The sequence below is a fragment of the Taurulus bubalis genome (genome assembly GCF_910589615.1).
Source record: "Taurulus bubalis genome assembly, chromosome: 8".
Classification (NCBI taxonomy): Eukaryota; Metazoa; Chordata; class Actinopteri; order Perciformes; family Cottidae; genus Taurulus; species Taurulus bubalis.
This window is the reverse complement of record NC_136596.1, coordinates 7,938,717-7,946,119: the sequence shown is the minus strand read 5'-3', so window position 1 is coordinate 7,946,119 and position 7,403 is coordinate 7,938,717.

Sequence of the window (7,403 nt, the reverse complement as noted above, 5' to 3'; positions counted from 1 at the left end):
AGTTACAGCCCCTGAAGCCTGGGAGGTACTTATCAAGATACTTAGCAAGTGAACCAGAGAACTTTTAATTCCTTAAATATAAGTGTGTATCATCATAGCTATCAGATATATTTCAACAATATTTCAATAACTTGTGAAATGTGAATCTGCTGCCATTATGCATGGCTTTATCAAATTACACAAGAAATAAACAACCTCTGTTTGTATACACATACTTGATGAGTTTACACACTCCCCGACTTGATAGTCATTGTGTAAATTGTAAAGCAACATGAAAACACAGGATAAAAAAGTCTCGTAGAAAGTGAAAAAATATGATTATTAATGCCGAACAATGATTACTCAGCCTGTGTTATCAACATGACATGACAATAACAACACAATGTGTCTCAGTATGTCTGCTGCTAGTAGCTGATGGCATTTTCTGCAGCCAGTAAAAGTGTGAACACCCGTTTTAAAGGCCGTGGCAGTAGAAAAGCATCAGATGCTACCACCAACAAACAACCCCATTGTTCTCAGCAGCTAAAGGCAAAGTACAGCTGTTAAGTGGTGTGTCAAAACAGTTTGATTTGGCTCCCAGATTCAGCTCATAAGTAAAAGTAGAAGGCAGATTTTATTTCTGAGGATCGACCCACGGAACAGATGATCTGAAGACAGTTTTCTGAAGAACGGGAAGGACCTCTGAGGTGAATTTCACTCTCCATTAAGTCTCCCGCACGCTGGGTAAAAGAGCGGCAGCATGTTGACAAGCAACATCCAAACTGTACACACAGGAACAGATCTTAAACATCTCATTTGCACAATTATTAAGCAATCAATCGTTGTTTTCTGCAGCCTGTGGAATCGGCAGCTCACAAAGCAGCACGCCTCTCTCCCTTCATGGACTGGTAATGTTAACTGGGCATAGCACAGTATTTAACTTCTGTCAACATACATGTATTGGTTTGGTATTAACGTTATTCACTGAGCTTTATCGTTGGGATCTCTTTGTAGTCAGGTTGTTGGGTGAATGGGTTTCTTTATGTTTCACACAGGCGCAGGGTCTTGCATGCAAACTAGCACTCATCTTTTATAACCCGTCGCCATTATCCAACACGTATCACGTACATAATGGAAATTCAAAGCTCCTGCTCAACAGGCTCTTGCATGCGCAACATGTAGAGGCCAAATAAAGAAACATACACATTCTTTTTTGGCCCTCAGCCGACACAGTCACATGCACATAGACACCATAGATAAGAGGTGGACACACTGTGACGTCACCTACTGGTTTGTGGACTATGGTTGGCAGTCGCCATCTTGTTTTTTGGAACCAGAAGTGACAGGAGAGGGTGGAGCTAACCGAATGCTGAATAAGACATTTTAGTGGACCAAAAAAAACTAAATACACACTGTGAAAGGGTCCTAGACCGGTAAACGCCATGGTAGCAACCTGTCAATCACAAAGTAGCCACGCCCTAAATCATATGGGAGCATAATTAACTAAATGAACATCAAGATGTATTGAAGAAGACTGGAACTAGGAATTCAAACCATAAACCCATGTTTACAGTGTTTACTGAGGTAATAAAGTGAGAAGTAGAGTCATTTTTTAATAGACTTCTAGACAATAACACTACTATTTGCAAGCAGAGGAGTCGTCCCCTGTTGGTCATTTGAAAGATTGCAAGTTTAAGGAATTTCTGCTTTGATTTACATTTTCAGAACTGGAAACACACTCACTCTAGCATACACATGTGCCCACTCCATGTTGTTTCTTTAGTTAAGTATATTTAGTTACATTAATATTGTGTGTTTTACTTTTTGTCATGTGAATTAATGTTTTTGAATATGTAAGCTGGTCTGTTTAATCTTGCCCAAAAGTGAATGCTGCCAACCTCTTCTAATCATATCATTATTCAGAAATCTACAATCATATCACAAGCTATTGATGTGATTATTTTTGGTTTTATTTATTTATTCATTTAATTATTAATTAGAGCTTCTGGAATTGTGGTGCCCCGGGGTGAATGTAATCTGTTGTTTGATATAAATACTGGCAGCTATGTTAATGCTTTTAAGTATAAAAAGGCATTACCAGAGCACGGACAATCAACATTACATAGTTTTATTTGAAGGGGTTGTGTTGTTCCTGTTTACAATGTCCTATTTGTGACATTTGTGACATTGTAAAATCAAGTAGTGTTAATGAACTTCATTAACCATTTAGTGTCTTCAGTCTCAACAAATGCCCCCTCGACACCGCTGACTCAAACTGAAATTGCAAAACAAGTTTCCTTCTCTCTGATGGTCTCCTTCAATCTGTACTAATCAATATGTATGTGACAACACCGAATCAAATGACTCATTAATGACTCATTCATACAATAAACCCACAGATAATTACCCCAAGATGGTGCAGCTTTGCCTCATTGCCTGCAGGTGCCACTTTCTTTGTGTTAAGGTGGTGAAAGCATCTTGCATCCACATTTGCAGGTGTAAACTCTGGCTGCTGTTATACTGTCTGTTATACTGTTATACTCTCTATGAAGCACACGTTGTCCTGCGTTAAGCACAACAAAATGATGCACAAGTGTGGATGACATAAACTTTGGACATTTATATTATCGTTGTTATATTATAGGCTATATGGTCCTTTTATAGATGAACTGTCTCTCATACTATCAGGCCGATTTTACTGTAAAGTCTTCAAGGTAGACCGACCTTTAAAGAAGGGATGGTTGCAGTTAGTGCGAACAGTTAGACAGAGGCATTTGTTGGTCCAAGTTACTGGTTAGGGAATTATTGCATAAGAGTGGCATAAGAGGGATAAAGCTGAAATGATACTTTCCGCATTTGCAAGTACGCAATGGTCTGTGTGGTGTAAATTTCATCATCAGAGGCTATGGACAAGTGCAAGGGCATTAACTGTGCACCAACTACCTATTGGGCACCTACCGGGCACGTGTGCACTCCAAGTGGCCTCCATAGACAGAACTACTACATGTCCATGGTGTCCACAGCTGTTCTGGTATATGTGTCCGAGTACATGTCTGCTGGTGAGTATATCAGGGGCTTAATAGATTGCATTTGTGCTAACATGCATGCAGGCAGCGTATGTGCATAGTATATCGGATTTGTGCCCTGCTGCTGCCTAATCATCCTCTGAAGCAGCAGCTGGAGCAGTAGCTGTACAGTGTGTGTGTGTGTGTGTGTGTGTGTGTGTGTGTGTGTGTGTGTGTGTGTGTGTGTGTGTGTGTGTGTGAGACCATTGCACTTGCGGTAGTTAAAAGGAGATTGTCCATGTTGTGAACAAAGCAGTACAGTGGCCAAAAGAACGGCAGCAAACATTGCTGACGCATTCATTCGGGGTGTGTGTGTGTGTGTGTGTGGGTGTGTGCGTGTGTGTGTGTGTGTGTGTGTGTGTGTGTGTGTGTGTGTGTGTAAACCTCCTGGGGGAATTAGAGCCTAATGAAAGGCAGACCGACTAAAGTCCCAGGCAGACTGTGAAGTAGCGTGACAACATGCTAATGACGTTTGTAGCCTTTAAAACACAGATTTTTTTCTATACTTTATCCTGAACTGACATGAACACATGCACTGTGCAGGAGAGAAATAAGAAGCAGCTCTTGTTTCCTAAGATTCCCGGTAAAATTGTGAGGGGTGAAACTCACAATTCTCAGCCCACAATCTGATAGCTGGAAGCACTTTGGAGGAGTTGGATGGTCGAGTGGTTAGCAATGATGCATGTGACACCAGCGTTGCTGAGTATAAACCCCACATCAATGAAATTGTTTTTCCACAACCAAAATTTTTCCGAGAAGAAAGTTGTTCCTCAGACAACCAAAAGTCCAAGCATGACATAAATCACCATCCTAACACTAACAAATTGTGAGCTAAAAATTATAATGTTCGAGATATTTCTGTGGAGCATTGAGAATCAACATTTTTACATCCCAGGTGGGAAAACCTTTATGGAGGGAAATCTATCAACAAGACCCCACAAACATATATACATATATATATATATATATATATATATATATATATATATATATATATATATATATATATTATATCTTAGCAGATGTTGGCACTTATGCGGAGCAATGGATTTTTGCTCAAAACGCTCCACTGACCATAAAAAGTAGGCATAGTTTACTGTACATTACTGTTATGCCAAAGTCACATCAAAGGCCATTTGGACAATTTCCTCATATTTGAACTTTCAATATATAATATATATCTTGAGTGGATTACTAGCTGTGTAGCGATGCCAGGCTTCGGGGTAGTATGCATATTATAATATCAAGTTCTTCTTTTTTTTTCATAGCAAGCAGGTCCACAGATGTTTTTGCCAGGATACCTTGAAAAAACAAGGTCAATGAAGGTCAACAAACATGTTATGGTCATAAACTCAAGAGTCCCATGATGACATTTAAGATTTGTCATGAAAACCTGTCAACCTGATGTGTGGAAGTGTGATTATGTAGCTGCAGATATACCTGCTGCGCATGCCCTTGGTTCTCTTGGAGCTTTGCGTGCACATCTTCCTAAATTAAGACTGTGTGTCAGCTAGATGCAATTACGCCCATGGCGGTGCTCGGTGCTAGGATGTGACGGAAAGGTTAGGAGCAGCCTCTGTACAGATGACTGTGGCAGAAAAGTAATGAAGAAAAGGAATGGAGCTTGTTGGCATTGTGATTTACAGGGCTCTATTAGCAGAAATAGAACATGACATTCATAACTATGTTTTCATTAGTGTATACAGTAAACACGTGAAACTACGAATCTTGTTTTTGTTAGATTAGAATAGATTAGCAGATACCCTTCAGGGAATCCTCACAGCTAGATGCCACTAAATGCTACACATTGAACCTTTAAGTGTTGCCATGTTTGGTTTATGTTTATGTTGTGAAAAATAGGCAGTTCTCAGGAAAGGTGTTTCTATGTCAACATAGGAGTGTTCTTTTTAATTCTCAATGTACAAAGTACATAGGTAAATATGTGCAACAATGCTCCTCGAGTCACAGATACACAGACTTAGCTACGCATAAATATAACATGAAAATGTAAGTATATCATAAGCCTTATGGCAATCAAAGACCAGGATGAGCTCAGAGGACAAGGAATGATATATGTGTACCTCTAAAGACAGAACGACAGAATTCAACACCACATTTTTAATATGACACAGTTGACACATCATTTCTAATTAATAACACAATATGTTTTGTTCATCCGCCTCAATGTCTTTTTCTTATTGCAGAAACCCAAATGTGTCTCATTAAACACTGAAGCTAAGAAGCTGCAAAGAAACAAAGATCAGGGAGATGATTCTCACTGAGAAATATTCACTTGTGTAAAAGGAACTAAATAATGTCTCCTTGGTGTCCTCATCAGATGTCTTCATGCAGGTGTGGGTATACGTGTGTATACGTATGTGTGTGTATACGTGTGTGTGTGTGTGTGTGTGTGTGTGTGTTTCCTGATTGTGGGTGGGCCCATTAGCCCACAACCTCTCATAGCTTATGGGTCAGCGGTTTAGGAAAAAATGTTCCGAACCACAACCTCACACACACACACACACACACACACACACACGCACACACACACACAGACTGACTAACCACAACACACATAACCACGCCATCGTGCCAAACTATATATACAGAAACACACAGACTGATAAAACACCCTGATCGAGTGACACACATCATAACAAACATTGGTCATATAATCCAAACACCCTGTGTGTGTGTGTGTGTGTGTGTGTGTGTGTGTGTGAGTCTTACTTTATTGAAGTTTTATGATGAAACATGAAGACTGACCCTAATTCAAACCATATGACGGCACCAGTGTTTGATCTCTGCAAGCTGTCTGAGTCACAGAGAGGCTCACGGTGTGTGTGGTCACACGCTTACTTTACACATGTGATGGGTTAATGGTCTCACACACTCACACACGTACACACACACACACACACACACACACACACACACACACACACACACACACAAAGACAGAGCAATGCTAGTGAAGAAGCAGACTTGTGAAAAGTACTCGTGATTGACTCAAAGGATCATTCTGTTGTTTTTGCTTATTGTAGGCCAATAAGGAAGTGTGTACAATCTCCTTTATTGCATTTCACTACATTGTAAAACGTGTCATTGCATAGACTTCAAACTCCCTATAGTTTGCATCACAGTGGCAGGACAATACACTGCTGCATTGAAGTGCAGTTCAGTATTCTGGACGTCCAAAAAAGTATTTATAAGCCCAAATGTTGCAAAATGAAATTTAGAAGACAATCAACAACCACATTAACAATAACCAAACAAGGATTTTTTTTTCAAAATGAAACATTGATTGATATAGTACTAGTTTATTATGTTACTGTCTGTTTAGTTACAGTAGTTTTCACAATAAAACTAATGTTTTAAAAAAAATAGCTCTTTAGCATTAAGAGCTACGAACCGTTCAAATACTCCTGTGTACTTTATTAAGTGACGTATATGTTAATATCACCACAAGGATTTTTCAGGGGGGGCGGGTGGGGTGGAGGGGTTCCAAGTAAACAAGCAAGTTTGAATGGGATTATTTTTCTAATGATGGACGGCCATGATAATGGTGTTATGCAGCGAACAACAAACTCAGACGAGAGCCATGTGACTGTCTTTGTGTGTCCTAAAGGAAACACGCGTAATTGAAGATGGCTGTTTGTGTGTGTTGAGCCGTGAGAATGTGTACCATGTGCTCGACCTAATCTTTTCTTCTGTTTGTTTTGATTGTTGCCACAATTAGGAAAGCGGCCACTGTTAATACTGACATGTCCTCACACTCAGGCCGTGTCCACACCACTGCATTTCCATTTTTTAAATCTTTTGCTTCATTTATACTGAGCGTGAATGGTCATTTAATAGGTGTTTTCAAAGGGTGTCGTGTGGGTGGAGATCATTTTGAAAATGATGCTGAAACGGCCGTATGGACAGAGATCCTTTTGGTTTTAAAATGAAATTGCATCAGTGTGGATGTAGCCTCAGCTTAGCATTTTGGGAAATTATTAAATCCTCTTCCTCTCGATAACAGCAAGTCTGGTTCTGTCCAAAGTGATAAAGCAAAAACATATGTTTGTTTCATCTGTGCACACATAGAAATAAAAATTAAGAATTTGCGTGCTTTTACTGTTTCTTGGCGAACAACAGCTGGATGCATTGACTGTGCACAGCTTTCTGAAGTCCTGTCATCATAGTTAAGGTTGCCGGATTTGGTACAATCGAGCCGGTACAGAGAACAAAATCCACCTTCATCGACTCACTCCTCCTTCCTCACTCCTTTTTTCTTCTCCTCTCCTTTACAATCTACCTGACATGCCCCTTCTTGCAGCTTTTTTGTACTCTTTCTCTCGGGAGATATCTCTCACT